This window comes from Bacillus rossius, chromosome 5 (assembly GCF_032445375.1).
Source record: "Bacillus rossius redtenbacheri isolate Brsri chromosome 5, Brsri_v3, whole genome shotgun sequence".
Classification (NCBI taxonomy): Eukaryota; Metazoa; Arthropoda; class Insecta; order Phasmatodea; family Bacillidae; genus Bacillus; species Bacillus rossius.
This window is the reverse complement of record NC_086333.1, coordinates 44,024,142-44,041,429: the sequence shown is the minus strand read 5'-3', so window position 1 is coordinate 44,041,429 and position 17,288 is coordinate 44,024,142. Positions and strand designations below refer to the sequence as shown.

General features: G+C 36.8%; 1 non-coding gene across 1 annotated transcript; it reads left to right on the top strand.

Moving 5' to 3' along the window:
- The first annotated feature begins 15,385 nt into the window (after window positions 1–15,385).
- Trnay-gua (transfer RNA tyrosine (anticodon GUA)) lies at window positions 15,386–15,475 on the top strand. Its single transcript is given in 2 exon segments — window positions 15,386–15,422; window positions 15,440–15,475. It is a non-coding gene; the product is annotated as a tRNA-Tyr (tRNA).
- Window positions 15,476–17,288: the final 1,813 nt, after the last annotated feature.

Here is a 17,288-nt window from a genome sequence, read left to right as displayed (position 1 = left end):
TGCGGCGAGAGAAAAAAAATACGGACGGTTTAATTTTTGCGCTAAACAGACACGAAAAGCTTGAGTCAAACTTCGCGCGTTTAAAGTGCGCAGTAAAGTCACGCAGACTGAACGTTGGAAAATATTGAAATGAAAACGTTGACGGGCGCGAATGTATTTACTTAACACCAGGCTACCCTTCAAACATTTTCTGCGTTTCTCCACCTTGTGTGATTGTGCCATCGGTGGCACGACGCGCTTCAGAAGACCTCTACACTGTTAGATAGGACAGTAAGGTCACGGGAGTCCCAAGGAATAACGCTCATCAAATAAACGAATAAGTTCTTAAAAGTGCCAGATAGATGTATCTTCGTAATAAATAAATACAAGATCCCGCCTTTCCAGTTCCGTGTTCTATTGTAAACGGAGTATACATTCACGAAAAGGCAGAAGAGTGTTTTGTGCTAAAGATATGACCAAGTTTAAAAGATTTTACTAACAGGGGTGAAAGCCGGAGGGATTGATGGAGGGGGGAGGGGAGTGATTAGGGGGATTTATCCCCCTAGAATAAAAAAAATTGTCTCATTCCCACCAACCAATGAAAAGAATTTGAAATCAAACAGCGGGAAAAGAGGTTCCATCCCCTCCCCCTTCTTCCTGAATAAAATTAAATTTTGTGTACGTTCCTGTTTACTAATAAATAATCGAAGAGGATGTTTGTGAGTTTATAGTCACAGACAGTAAACTCAATGGTTGCAAATTTGAGAACATATCCACAAATTTACTATAAGTCACTGAATAATCTATAACTAGAGTCCCGGAAATTTCGCGGATTCTTCTGGCCTCAGGATAGAATTCAGAGTTATAGGTGTGCTCGACCCATGTTTACTTTCCCGAGCGGTCCGAAAACGTTCTTATTTCGTTAGAGGCGCCGGCAAGCCTCGGCCTATCACGAAGCACCGCACAAGAAATCAAAAGAAAACGGAATTTAACTAATATAAATGTGAATAAAATAAAAAATTAAAGAAGTATTGTAGCGGCAATGTCTCTTAAATGTCATTAAATTATGTTTGAAAACGAAACAAAAGTTCGTAAACAAACATTCTGCGACTGTCAACATAGCACTTTATGACGTTTTGTCGCCAGGCAACGGTGATTGAAAACGTAAATAAAACAAATATGCACAGTTTCAATATTCTGTAATACTGCAATATTACACTATCTTTAACGAGTAATCTTCATAATTTCAACTTAAACAATTCAAGGAGTGAAGTCAGTGGTAAACATTCAGCTCTTCGGTGTGCTGACCCCGTATTGAACAGTGGAAGAGGAAGAAGATCTCTAACGAAAGTGGCAGCCACTGATCCTTATAGGCAGGGATTTTTCGCGAAACAATATGTTCGCTTAATAGACTACAGCATGATATTTCTGCGTCAGTAATTTCTGCTTTGTGATTGGTGGCCGTTTGCAAGAGAAGCCATTTCCTTATTTGGCCAGGCCATTTAGTACGTGTTTTCTTCAACACAGAATTGCATGTGATCTGTGTGTCGAAAGTGGGCACGCACCTGAAATAAACTGAGCCAATCACGAAACACAGGCGATGACACAGTGTTTTAACGCACAGCTTGTCTCGAAATAGTATCGCGAAAATTACTGGCCATATTGATCACTTTACTATCCCTCGAGCGGGAACAGAGCTGTGGATTACAGTCTGGCAGTTAAATAAATATACACTTAGATGACAGACTAAAAGATTCACGGACTCATTGCACTCGTGGCAGGCTGAAATTCAAACACTGATAGTAGTTTGATGCTTCTTAGAATGACCCACGCCTCATTTGGAGACAAATCTCTGTAACAATAACAAATCTGCCGCTGAAACAGAACCGGATCACGAACGACCAATAAATATAATATTTTTGTCCCGAGTGCCCACAGGACTACGGATTCCAGCCTGCAGATAATTGAATCCACGAAATTTCTTGCTGGTCCTGATGTGTAGAGACCCGCGAAATTCACGTTATTATTTCGAGAGAGGCTGGAATTCATACAATTATACAATTGAACTGAGTTCTCATTGGCCCACGTAAGGGCTGGAAAAATTCGTGGGTTAAGATATCTCCAGGATAGACTTAACGATGCTCAGCACACTTGGCGAAACGTCACCTGTTTGTTGGCTGCTAACTTGTGAGGTGTCTCAGCTGGGTAACGTGTGATTTGATACTTCTTTGAGTCCTTTGGATTAATAGTAATACAATAGCAGAAGCAGCATAAAGGTTTAATAATTTGAATGTTAGAATATATCATGAAATTAATCCGCGAATTTTTCAGCTCTCTAGCCATAAGTATTTTCAACCCGCCCTGAAGAACAAGAAACAAATCACCATATTATTACATTCAAATGACTCAATCACATGCAGTTCAGCCGAATGGTAAAATGTGGAAGAATGTACAAGAGACGCTGACTTATTTATGCACAAGTGTGTGGATTTTATCCTGGTGCCAGAATATATCACGAATTCTGCAGCTCTATATACTAATGACATGGCATGTCTGTGCCATGTAACGAGAATCAAATCTGACGGTTCTCTCAACAGTAATACCTACCAATGGTACACGTATCATTCTGGCACTGTTTTTATTTTGTCAAAACTGTGTTTGTAAACAACATTGTGCGGTTGTTAATATTCGTAAACAAACATGTGTTGTTTTGCAAGTGGCATTTGAGAAAATGTTTACCACTGTGCTACTTTTTTAAACTTGAGACACGCTGCATGACTAGAGACTAGAAAAATTCGCGGTTTCAGTAACCTTCAGGATAGACTCCAAGAGCCGGACAAATACATTCTCGGACCAAAGTCGCTTGTTCATTGGCTGTTGACTTGTGAGGCATCTCAACTGGGTAAATTGTGGTTCATTTTTTCTTTTATTGATGGTCTCCAACTGGCCAAGAATCGTTCAGATTAACAGTGAGTCAATAGCAGCATCAGCTAAAAAGGAAAAGTTAATTGGCTTTAAGCCTATCACGAAATGAATTCGCAAATTTTTCCGGCCTCTATGTATATTGCCATGTATTTTCAAAAAAAAAATATATATATGTACATGAACACTCATTAGACTGCAATAAGGTATGCCCGCCCCAGAGGTTTCTTCTTTTGTGATTGGCGGTCTTCTGCAAGAGAAGCTATTGCACTGTTTGGCCACGACATTCAGAGCTGCTTGAAAGAAACTGGATGAATGACTGAATACAGACGATGCTACAGTGTTTTAACACTCAACTAGTATCGAAATATTTTCGCGAAAAATACATACCTAGAGTCTGAAAAAATTCACGGATTCATTTCGCACTAGGCTGTTTTTTGCTGCTGGCTCACTATTTATCTGGAGGGCTCTGGGCCAATGAGAAACCCTCAACCAAAGAAAAATCCAATCTCAGACAACCCAGTAGAGACTGCTCACAAGTCAGCAACCACCGAACTGGCGTTATTTACCCGAGTGGACAGAGGACTGTGTAGTCCACCCTGAAGGTCAATGAATCCGCGATGTTTTTTTTTTTCAGTCCCTATACATGCTCCTAGTCATGTTGCCGAAAGTAGTAGTAATGGTGTACGTGTCTCCAGCCACTGCTGTAGGTGTTGTGAGCGGTGTTTGTAAGCAACTTTACGTGGTCGACAGTGTATGCAAATGGCTCTCGAGGAAGTGGTCCAGGTGTCCTGGCAGCGAGCTACGTGACACAGACTCGAGCAGGGCGGCCAACTGTCGGCCCGTACTCACCTCAGGAGCGGCGCGGCGGACTGGCCCCGCCGCCTCCAAGACGCGCGGTCACGAGCGCAGCCGGCGGCCGCAGGGGGAGGGGGTGAGCGGGGCGGGGACGCCGCCCGGCGTCGCGACGCCCGGCCAATCGGCGCGCCGCTCCTCGGCCATAGGGCGCGCCCCCGGGGCCAATGGCGTGGTGCCCCAGCTGGCGTGGGAGAGGGGGAGGAGGGATCGCGCCGCACGTAGGTGATGCGGGCGACACCCCGGTTAACCCAGACATCTCCCCCCCCCCCTTCTCTTCCCCCTGCAGGGGCTAAGCGCCGGCCCCGCCGATAGACCGCGGCGCGATTAAAGCGCGCGGCCAGTTGCGGCCTCGGACAACAGCGGCGCAAGTCCTCGGCCGAGCGCTGGAAGCAGACAGACTGGCCCGAAAGAAAAACCCTGCAACCCAGTTCACAGAACATATTAAATGTACCACTTGTTCAACAAAGTAAGGTACTATTACCCCCTCTTCACATTAAACTCGGATTAATGAAGCAGTTCTCCAAAGCACTTCCAAAAGAAGGTGACTGCTTCCAGTATTCGCTAACAAAATTTACGAAAATTTCTTATGCGAAAATGAAAGAAGGGGTCTTTGTGGGACCGCAGAATTAACCCTGTATATACAGTGAATCCTGTGGAAAAATTGTCTGGGTTTTATTTTAATGAAGTTGTGGCCACCTTTTTAAGTAACAAAAAAAAATACAGAGTACAAATGAATGGTTAAATAGGTAAATGTTGGAAGATTTCATTAAATTAGGATGTAACATGAGTGTGAAACTTCACTTCTTACATTCACATATTGATTTTTTTCCTGCGAATCTCGGGATGCCAGTGAAGAACAACGAGAACGTTTTCACCAGGACATAAAGGACATGGAAAAGAGATATCAGGGAAGGTAGGATGTAAAGATGTTGGTGGACTACTGCTTAATGCTTAAAATATATGGCACTGTTGAAGGAAGACAATCGAGGAAGAGAAGTTTCAACTCACGTTAGACAGATTTTGAAATGATATCAGTGAAGACAATTAATTAAATTGTCAGATACCGATATGTTTTCGTAACAGTCATAGAATTTTTAAGTGAGTATAATATATTATATTATTGTCTACCGTAATGCAAGTGCATTGCAATAGCAAACTGGGTTATAAAATACACGAATTGTAAATGAAAATCAAATAAATTGTTCACTGTCCAAAATTTTCATTTATTAAGGGGTTTTATTTACCCCTGGTCTGAACAAGCGTTTTGGGATGCTAAATAGCGCATAAATCTTTAGTACTTTGTTTATAATTAAAATTTTACCATATAATTTAGATAATAATGTAAATTAATTATTAAAAGTGAAACCATTAAAAAATATTACGGTACAAGAGAGAAAATTGGTGAAAACCAACTTAATTTTAAGTTTTCAGCCATTTTATCTCTTGCAACGTAACATTTATTAATGGTTTCATTTATAATAATTCATTTACGTTATTATCTAAATTATGTACCACAATCGTCATTATAAATACGGCATTAAAGAAGTTATGCGCAATTTAGCATCCGAAAACGCTTGTTCAAGCCAGGAGTGTCTTACTGCCCCTTAAAAAAAACTCAAAATTGAATTGTATACCAACCTTACGTGTTACAGGAAAAATAAAATCATATTTGACATCTGCATAAAAAATACTTCTAAAATCATCTTCCAGTCTCAAAACATCGTTCCAAAAAAATTTAAATGGCTCATAGTGTATCAGACTGACTCCTATTTCTACAGCCACCACTAAGACGTACATTACTGCCGTCAATGTGACGGCGTGTCAGTCATATTAGGTACCATATGGAACCTTCGTTTCGTCTGCTAGAGTGTACTAGTGTCGATCACTAACCTGCTTCAATTGTTATCTGTTAGGGCACACTAGTGTCAAACCCACCAAAACTTCATCTATCATAGCGTCCACCATATCGTCGGCTATCTTAGCCGCCATATTGAAACTATTAATATATTAACTTAAAATGTGTAAATCCACAATTGTAAAAAATTTAGTTCTGTCTAATTTATTTATTTTTTTGTTGTTGTGTTTGGTCCTACCCTTGTCAGTGCAAAATATAATTTAAAATTCTTAATGAAAAGGAACTTATACCATGACAGTCTTGATCCCAGATTTAACTCATGGTAAGATCACAAGTATCAGACACAATAAATAAAACAAAAAAACATTTGACAAATTATATATATTGATCAAATTCTACTCTACTAAAAGTACATCAACTCATTGATTGCTATGCATAAGTAGGAAGCCAATTATTATGTGGACTATTCCTTCAGTGACCAGAAGAGGTTTTTTTCTCAGCTTCAATCGAGCCACATGGCTATATGTTCATTCCTATACATTTTGCCTGAATTTGCATCTTGAATAGTCTTTTATTTTCTTCATGAATCAGCTCAGGTATTCCTTAATTGAATTCCAGCTGCAAACTTTACTTCAAAGAACGATACTTTTTCTAACATTTTTAAAGCTGATTTGTCATCAGCCAGAAAAAAATGAAAGTATTTTTTTTCAGGCAATATCAAATAGGTTTTCAGATACCCACATATTATGTACAAATCCTACTATAAGGAATATATTTTCATTATGTCTTAATGCACCGAGAACAATGTTTCACGTTGAGACTAAATAGAGGCTGATTGCTACGGATACATGATACAGCTCGAATCAGTGTGTGTACGAATTTCAACCCTAGTTTAAGGAGCAAAATACAGTAATATCTGGTCCACAGAAGACATTCGAACCTCGCCTTTATAGTTCTCCATACATCTATGAAAATTATCAAAATGTGTTAGCCACATATGACATCACAGCCAAATTCCAAGCATGATGGGTTCTTAGCATGTTCTCTCTTAGAATGTCTTCGCGCGACGTGAGAAAATGCAAATATCTTGCCACAATTGTTACAATGATGTCTAATGATTGATTTCGTCAATGCTCCCTCTATTCTTCACACACATTAATTAATGCGCAACCATATGTTTACTGCGATGACTGAGCCTATATTTGTCGCTTGGTAGAAAAAAAACTCTTTTTTGCAGGTTATAACATGTCTTTTCAAACTATCGTTTCTAGCAAATTGCTTGCGACAGTTCTTGAAGCTTAACTTTACAAGATATGAATTCTTCCGGCATTCTATCATCACGTATCGCTTGACATTCAACAAAATCTTTCAGCAGTGACAGCGAAGCTTTGAAGATATCTCGGGGAGCCTCCGGTGGCAATCTTCAATGTAGATGGATCACCTAGGTTGAATTTGTTAATGGTGCTATAGGATTCGAGATCTCCTCTACTGGAAAAACTTAATTCATTGTAATCTCCTGTAATGTAGGGTCTGCAGACTTGTTGGCGTTGCTACCATCAAGATCTACGCTGTTGTCGACGTCGTTGCCATGGTAACTCCATTCTCAGCGGTACACCTTTCATTGAGGCTGACATTAAAAATGCTAATTCATCGACCTATTTATATGATGTGTAGCGAAGAGAGTTTATCCGCATTCCGCCAAAGAAACAGGCGAACCTCGGGGGTTGCAACTTCTGGACCATACTTACATGCTCACAGTCACTGCTCTAGCAATCTCCTGTATATGGGAGTCAAAGCAACAGCATTATTCGTTAGTTAGAGTTGATTCCTCGCAGCTACACTTACAAGCATTTGCTCACAAACGCAGGCTACATACCTATTTGGTTCTGCATACGGCTACACACTGCTACACACGTGGAAAACGTGGCTACACGTAGCAACACATTAGCTACATTTTAATTCAACATGGCAGTGTATATGTTATTTATTGAAACCCCCGTGTGGGATGCATAGATGCTTAGAAATAAAGGTTAGGTTTTGGTGTAGAATTTTTTTTTTTTTAACTGAGTGACTTAATTTAACTGCGTTTTGTTCCAGTTTGGTGTTCATAAAAAAAGGTACATACTGCAGCAAGACAATATGACGTAACTCACGTAGAATAAGTGGCTACTCTCAGCCATCCATGCTTTAATTTGTTCTTCCTGAACGTTCATTTCTCTGTAATATTCATATCTCTTTTGGTATCATATTTGTTTACTTTTGCGTTTTCACATTTTAATATAAGAATGTACATTAAAACTATTTCCTAGAGTGAGTGATAGCCGCAACTCGCATCGCGACTCTCTCCGTCGGCTGCTCACCCGCGCCGCTCCTGCTCCAGTCGTCGTGACGTCACACGCGCGCTCGCCGCCGTCCGGCCGCTACGACACGAGCACAGCCAAGCCCGGACAGCCCGCCAAGTCATTGAAACTGCTTAGCTATGTGCATACGTGCATTAAAATGCGCAGGTGTTCACATCCCCTCAAGATGGAAAGTTTTAAGACACATCAGGGTAAAAAAAAAGGCCAAATTCAACCACGTGTGTCAAAAATAGACGGCCTGATAATTGTGAAGATTAATTTTATCGTCGTGAGAAAACAGGCGAAAAATTACAAATGTTAAAAAAATTTTGTTAGTCTTTTACAGGATAATTATAAACATAGTAACTAACATTCTGACTGCAAAGTATTTTAGATCATGGTACACTGGCATCGTTAATATGTATGGATATTTCATTCAAATTACAGTTTATATTTTACATAACCAAGTAAATTTGTTATTCCCAAATATTTTAACTTGATTTTCCCAAGAATAAATTACTACGGACCGTTTGACAGTCCTTAGAAATACTTCGGTGAAAACTACATCGTTTAACTTATCGCTAAGAAAAGTGAACATAGAAAAAATAAACTCAACATAACAGTCAAGAAGTCCTATGTGCAAGTTCACAATATTGTAGTACCCAAACTACAATACCAGCAGCGGAATAATCCAAATTCAGAACATTCTAAACAGCAGCTTATAACATTTCCATGGTACCTATGGAACCAGCAACCCATCAGATATAAGCCGCTATATTAACAGTCTGTAAATGTGGTACAAAAAATTTAGTTTTAAGAGTTTAACTTTTTTATCTGTGTATTCTTCTCTACCAAACATTCTGCAGTTTAACACGCCCTTAGAGTAACTTTCGGAATTAGAGATGAGAAACAAAATTTAATAGATTTATGTAAATATCTATAAATAAATTAAGCATTGAGTTTAAAAACCATACAAATCAACAATTTCTTGGTTCAACAAAACTATTTTATTTCGAATACTACCATCTTATGGCATTCATTTTAATGTGAATCTGGTTACTTTTAATTGCTAACCATGTGGCACCCCATCTACAAACATTTATGTTATTAATTAGTAATTAACTCATGGCTACCCATGAGTAATTAAGTAGGATGATGAAAAGGAGCTGTTGTTTGCTACGCCTGGAACAATTTATGAAGACTTTCTCAAACAAAAGCATCGCATATTTAAATGTTTCTAAAAGAAACTGATCTCATATATATATATATATATATATATATATAAACCCAAATAAGTTTCTGGTATTACATTGTAAATATAGCTACTATTAGCGTACATGTATGTATTCCGTGCCTCCAGAACAAATAATAATTTCATCAAAGTTAAAAAAAAATAAAAATTGCTGTCTCACATGAACTGTCGCACTCTTGACACACATTACGTCATAGTCCTTTTCCGGAAAGTGAACACTCTCCTAGTGTATATACGATGATGAGAGCTGTCGTGTATGAGAGAGAGCCTAGCCAGCCAGGCGTACAGATCATAGCCAACTATAGAGGCTGGTTTGTCTTTTATTTAGGCAATAGTTATTGATACACAATATATTTTATTGTGCATGATTGGTTTCGGAGATATAATTCACTACCTTAGAAACCTAATTACAATTTATTTTACCATATTTAAGTTGAATGGGAGACTTTTTTCTCTCATAAAATCAAAATACACCATTTGGACCGCTTATGGAATCTTGTAAAATGACAAAAAAAAATTTTGTAGAATTTGTATGATTACTATTTACACCTTAATAATTAAAATTTACTTATTTAGCTTTAGAGAAAGTATATTTGATTAAATTTAAAAATAAATTTGCACACGCACCTGATGAATTTAACTACGAAAAATTGCGGAAAAAAAAAGTTTTTTTTTTAATTTTAAAATTTTTATACAATATAATAATTTCCACTTTATTAACTTCGGATACATATTTTATAATAAGAAAAAACATCATTTTGCACTCTTAGAGGAGGAATTTCACAAAAAGGCAAAAAAAAAAAAATATTTTATTATTCTTAGAAAATTATTCACACAATACTTTATTACTTTCCGAAAAATATTTTTTTTTTAAATAAATCGAAACTAATCCCTTTTTCACTTCCTTAAAGAACGAATTTCAATTAATGGAATCAAAAATACAATATGTACCTACGTAACTATACATACATGTTTGATGTTCTTTCTTATTAACTTAATGCTAGTTAAAATATATTAGGAAGTATGCATTTTCCATTTTTTAAACAATTCTTACATTTTCTACATTCCTAAAGGGTTGTGATTAGCAAAATGGTAAAATCATTGCGTTTGGTAAATTTTATGTTTATTATTGATACCCAAAATATTTTGTTATTCTTGATTAGCTTCGGAAATATACTTAATTAGTTATTTTAAAACCATTTAACCACTTTTTCACACCTTTAGGCACAGCATTCTATAACTATATATATTTTTAAGTTAACCAAATATATTACTGATAAAATAAGTTTCATGAAAATTCGTTAAGAAGTTTTCGATTTGACGTCAGAATAAACAGTCAAACAGACAGACAAAAATTTAAAATATATATTTTTAAGTTCTAAATAATATTAATATACATTTATAATTTTTTTTTTCATTTCCTACAATGCACAGACTTTTTACCTCGAATAGTTTTGTTATTAGAATAGATTACACCATTCGCTTGTTTTTTTTTTACTATTTGGAATTAAGATAACCATATATACAATACCGTAACTAAACCTATTTTAAAACAATACACAATGAATCCTTGGAGAGCGTATTTATCACTTTTAGTTCACTTTTTAAATAATTATGAGATTATATTTTTTACGCCGTAAAAATCTGTGGAGTTACTTATATACAACTGATTTAAAAGATGCTCAAAAACATTTTTAAAATAGATTTCGTTTTAAGTGAAATATAATTCGAAAAGCTTAAAGTACCCAGTGTTATACAATTTGGCTAGACCTTTTTTATATGTGTGCAGACCATTAAAAACTCGGCATGATTTTAAATCATCAAATATAATTTTATTTTTCAAAGATTTCAAAACTTTTCCTTTCCTTTCCAGTGGTCTATGGTAGCTGTTTGTATCTGTGAATAAATCACCAGCACAAGTTCGCCCATGTATATTACCACGACTGGGTGTCTCCACCGTGTAGTACAGCAGTAGTTCACGGTTATGGACGTGTTATAAGGTGCGTTGACGAGTTTTCTGTAAATAAATTTAATATATATATATTAATGTGTAAACATCTAAGCTTTTGGTATACGGTATTTTCTAGGAGTAATTTTGTGAAAAGAAACGGAAGGCAATGAACGGAAATGAGTAGAAAGATGTCGGATCCTCGTGTAGCAACATAAAACCATATATAGTTACTTGCGTAAGCATTAGGGGATGTGTCAAACGTATTGTTGTGCCAAATGAAACTTTATGATAGTAAAACTACCCTGGAATATATTTGGTAAACTAAAATATTTATAATAAAAAGTAATCCCAAGTTTTAAAATACCTAATAAAACTGGAAATTCACTTTGGATAACACATAAGCAGTACCCGAATGCATAGGGATGCGTCCATAGCACACACCTCCATGCAACCCTTAACAAATACAGACACAATGTAAAGGACGCATTTCAAATGAATGGATGGTATCATAATACTTTTACTGATAGCATCTCCTGTTGACAGTTGGTCGTACTAATGTGCACGTAGCAATTTCGAGTCGTGATATCTACAAATATTCAGCCAAACGAAAATAACGACCAATTAAAAAAAATATATATTAATGTAGTGTGACTGTTTAGAAGTGTGACTCTTACAGTGGAAACTGAAACCACTATGTTATGTTCGGTATGTGACGATATTTGTTGGGTGGGCCGATAACTACTGGCAAAACAAAAAATAAACATCGAGCTAGAGGTTTTAATCTAAAGTTTTAGGTTTTTAATGTAAGTAAGTCGTTTATTGACACAGAAAATATACATAAAATGGCGCCTAGTATGTGAGGCTACCCTTGATACAATGTGAATCATGACATGCTCCAGCCATATGGGCTCTTTCATGTGACCCGTTAGAAAACGAGACTCTGCAGAAAAAAGAATAAAACAACTTATTCTGAAAATAATCAATAACATTTTTTAAAAAAAACCTGATTATCTAGATTATCATTCTTATTCTATCTATGGTATGAGGAGGAAAGTTCTTGTTCACTTTATAGGTATCTGTATGTACATCACATCTGTGACAACTGAGTACATAACAACAATAAACGATTGTTTACATCTCGAAAACAAAAATAATACATTAACATGTGAAAAAAATTCAATTATGTCCTTTAGAAAAACCTTTTTCATGAAGGTTAATTTCAATTAATTAAATAGTGCAGGCATTACATAAACCACACACTGTTCTGAAACATTGAGAAATTATAAAGTCCTATGGAGGATAAAGTTTCTTGTTGTCTAACATTGTCCGATGTTTTCGGGGTTCAAGACACTTATCTTGAGACAGGTCACAAATTAGATTATTATGTCTCGAAGCTTTCCAAAAAATATTTCCTGGCATGCTTGAAAATGGAGTCTTGCAGAGCAGGTAGCTGGGTGTCTTCTAGTAAGGTTCTCGTTGGAGTATGTAATGACTTCCCCCCGAAAAGTCTGAGCGCCCGAAGATAGCTAGTCCGTGTAACTTTCCACACAGAGAGGGAGACATAGGCCCGCGTGGCTACCGTATACAACTGTATGGGCAGAACATAAACATGAAAAAAGGTGTAAACGCTCACTTAGCGGAAGTGCACTCCTGGGTTGTAACACTGGCGCCAGTGAAAAAAGAGCATTGTTGGCATCCATGGCACTGATGGTGCGGTGGCTTGTCCAATTGGTTGTTTGGTCCAGGACCGCGCCTAATACTGGATCTATGTTTGTCAAGGAAGTGAGATGTCCATGAACAAGATTTTATTGGGTGGAAGATGTATCCTTTTTTGTACAGAATATTGCTTTGGATTTAGCTGGATTAGGTTTCAGTTTCCATCGGTTACAATGCAGTTGAATTTGGCGTAGGCCAGTTTTGACCGTGGCAATTAACATGTTGGCGTTTCCCCTGTACATGACAACAGAGTGCCATTAGCATACAAATAATGGATTGGGAACATAGAGTTCCGCTATATATATATATATATATATATATATATATATATATATATATATATATAGCGTTTATAATGTTAATTTAACTACTTTATGAGTAAGTTAATTGCTTAGTAAAAGAGATTTAAACAGTATGAAAAACACTTAATGCTGTTTTGTAGTAGAAAAAAAAGCATGTTCCGTATAAATGAGTTGGAGATGCAAAATTTCTGGCATGCCACACCACAAAATATGTGGCTATCGAAATTAAGTGAATTAATTTTCACTGGTTTGTTTGCCTGCATTACTTCTGACAATCAATGTAACTATGTTAGTAATAATATATTATGAATGCTACTATATAGCAGGCGGGCCCGGAACTACTTCAAGAAACTAGGTTCAGTCTCGGTAATAAGAGTTTTGCCCCCATTCATGCAGGTGCCGGAACTTGGACGGCGAGCCTAGTTCCAGGTCTTAATATATCTAGGTGGCAGGGTGACGGTATTTATATCATACATTCGAGGCTTGGAAAAACATTATAAATTACCGTCAGAAAATAAATAAAATAAATCATTTAAGAAATACTATGCAAACCTTCGCTACTCAATATCCCTCGCTACTCAATATCCCTCGCTATTAAATATCATGAGTTTATGAAGAAAGTTAACTTTGGTTAAGTATGTTTTCCGCGCGCTCATAAAATGCTTGCATACTTTTGTTATTTATAAATAGAAACTTTCGTAAAAATTAATCTTCCGTGTGGTACAATTTAATAAATTAGTAAAATTGTTACAATTCATAAACCTGAAATTCCTGCGATATTAAATAATGTATCTGGTGATAAAGCAAACAGTAAATATGTAGGTGCCATTATGTGCACAAAAATTATTTTTAGCCAATGATAGTTACAAGACAATATATTTTGTTTGTTAATATTTTTATTTTATAGAATACATTTTAAATGTGTATAAACTGCACCTTTGTAAATCAAGTACACATTTCACTTGGCGTACAGAATTTATGACGTCACAGAACAACGGCCAATCACGCGTGTCCTTTCGACCTGCTGACGACCGTCTAACGGCCTCAAAGATAAAAATGGTCATCGCGTACGTAGTGTCACGGCAAACCTTAGTAACGTTACGTCCAATCAGCTTTTAGTATTGGGAACAGCACATAGCATAATGTCCGACGAACTTAGGCTCGTTCTACAATAAAACAGAAACGGAGACGGATCACGTAAACGGAGATGGATCTCCCGGAACATTTCACTACCGCTTATGCTGCGTCCACAGTGCACGGAAACGTAAAAATGGCAACCAAATAGATTGTATTTCAAGTTTACGAAATCTTAATTTAATTATAGGCTATAATATATTATGCTTCGAAATCATAGCACGGGCAGAATGTACGTATACGTATAATAAAAGGAAACGACAAAGTAATAATAGAAAACTAAATGTTATTTAACTTGAAACAATTTTTAACGTATTTAGAACATAAACAAGACTACCACCACAGCCAAGTACTCGGCTTCTATCGGTCGCACGGAGCAACGTAAACGGAAGATCTGAGCATTTCCGAGCTAATCTAAATGGGTGCGTTCCCGACTACGTGCCGTTGTAGAATCTCTGGTACGGGTGATCCGTCTCTGTTAGCGTAATCCGTCTCCGCTTCCGTGACTTTGTAGAACTGAATAAACATTTTATATCTAGTTGTCTGTTTCGGTCTGACGCGCGTCTAAAAATGACATGTTCACAATAATCGAATATTTTGCGCTAAGTTTTGCTGTTGTAGTCTCGTACGTCGTGCTATTGTGAATGCGAAATTTATAAAATTGCCAACAGTTACTTGTAACTCATGTCCCATTGATGGCGTATTTTGAAATCCACTATGAAGTTATATATATATATATATATATATATATATATATATACATACACACATACATACATACATACATATACATATATAAACTAAAACTGTTACCGTGTTAAGTCGATCTGCTCTATGCACATATACTGGCTACGAGATCACGCTACCGCATTTGCTTGACCGCCGTGAGAGACTAGAATATTATAATTAAATGTCCGCTGAGATTTCGCTTAGCATTCAGAGTGCTCATAACTTGGTTGGTCTCTTGTTTATATCGCGTGCTCTCTCTTCCTGCCCCCCTCTGTTTTACTTGTTCGCTTTCTTACAGAGTGACCTACTTCAACCTTAACTTTCACAGAAAGCAATTCAAGTATAATTCCTCTGGTAGCTCAGTTGGTAGAGCGGTGGACTGTAGATTGAGTACATGTAGATATCCATAGGTCGCTGGTTCAAATCCGGCCCGGAGGAGTATTTTGTTTTTTGTGTTATTTTATAATAATTAATTTATCTTAAACAGATACGTTTCTTTTGGAAAATAATTTAATTCAGCTGCACGTGAAACTAAAACCTTACTGAAAAAAATTAATTTCAAAAGTAAATAGCTTGGTAAATACAATGAGTAGGAATAATACTGAATTTTCTTAATGAATAGATATGTTAGGCTCACATGGCATGTTGAAGGTTTGATTATTTTTTAATGTGTTGCTGTAGTCTACATATAAATGCATTACTTTACTATATTTACGTATGTTCAAGACAGTTATCAAACTACGTTTTAAGAGCTACAACATTTCATATTATAATTTTCGTTCCAGGCTAGATTAAACTATATTATACGCAACCAAGTCACCATATACTTGTTTATATGCTTCCAGTATATTTTGTTACTGCATAAAACGTGTAAAACTTTGCTTTCATGACTTTCACGTGTGTATACGCCAGTTGAATTTCCCTCATTTCTAAGATGAATGATATGCCTATTTGTATTTTATATTTGTGTTAAAGTTTAGTATGGTATTTTTAAGACAGCATTTAAACTTATTTAGCTATACAAGGCGATCAGTGACGAAGTGGAATGATTGGTTACCAGACTTCACAGTATGTTTTCAAACACACCACCTTCGGCGGCCGTGCGTTCCGCCGCACTCATGTGAACTGTGCTCGTGTGCTCTACGGCGACCACCGCTGGGCAATGCTACGCGCGCGCTTCACATTGGTGCGTTTTGGCGCATCGTCATACTTGCATACGCATTGCGATCACACCCCATCTTGGTATAATATTTTTATGACATCGACGTCAGTCATCAGATCCTTCGTGATTCGCCAAAAAAAATCGCATTGTGGGTCAGCACCCGGGCATGCCCAGTTAAAACTTCAGTTCAACGAGTTAAATGAACAGGTGTTGCCGCTCAGCAGATTCAATTCTAAATAGTTGAGGAAATTGACACGAAGCAGGCGTGAAATAGTTAACAAGGCGATTGAGGATAAGGAGTAAGTCAAGACTTTTTGCTAAAGTATTGACGTTAAGATCGCTGAAACGTTCTCGGACCACAAGATACATTAAGCTGCCACGGCTGTTACAAAATATTTTAAGATGATTAAAAAATGTTGCTGTAGTAATTATCTAGTAATAACGTAACACATTAATGGCATACACATAAACACATTTTCCTAAATACAATATCAATATTTTATTTTGTTTATATAAATTACTAGTAAAATATTTTTTGGGGGAAATTCTGATAATATAAAATTAATTTGCATTGCAGTTTTATTATGCGAATCTGAAAGCGCAGAATACAAATATTTACTTTTTTTTGTAATGTTGGTGGTGAGCTTAGGGGTGCTGCCATGTTGAACCTTTCCCTCCGGGTATCGCGTTATTTAATTAGCTGTGTTTTCAGGTATTCATAATTGACTTCTAGTCCTCCAGGGCATGTTAAATTACCCGTGAACCCCTGACAAGGGTCATTAAAGTGAAGATACAGACCTTTGAAATCTAAAGTGATGCATGTCTGTACATGCGCCTATTAGAACTAACGTATTGGGGCAAGCAGTTAATTTTTAGAACGCCTTCATGGGTACAGTTAGGATTTTTTAATTTTTTTTGGAGGGTATTGGAAAAGGGAAATTAAAAATGAAGATGCTCAAAAACGCATTTTTAGGCTATCTGAGGATCTCTAATATTTTCTTTTAAAACCCATTACAGGGTGTCGCATGGGAGGGGGAGGGGCGAGATAGGGCGATGCAACTACCCCTCCCCCACATAAAAATCTAATAC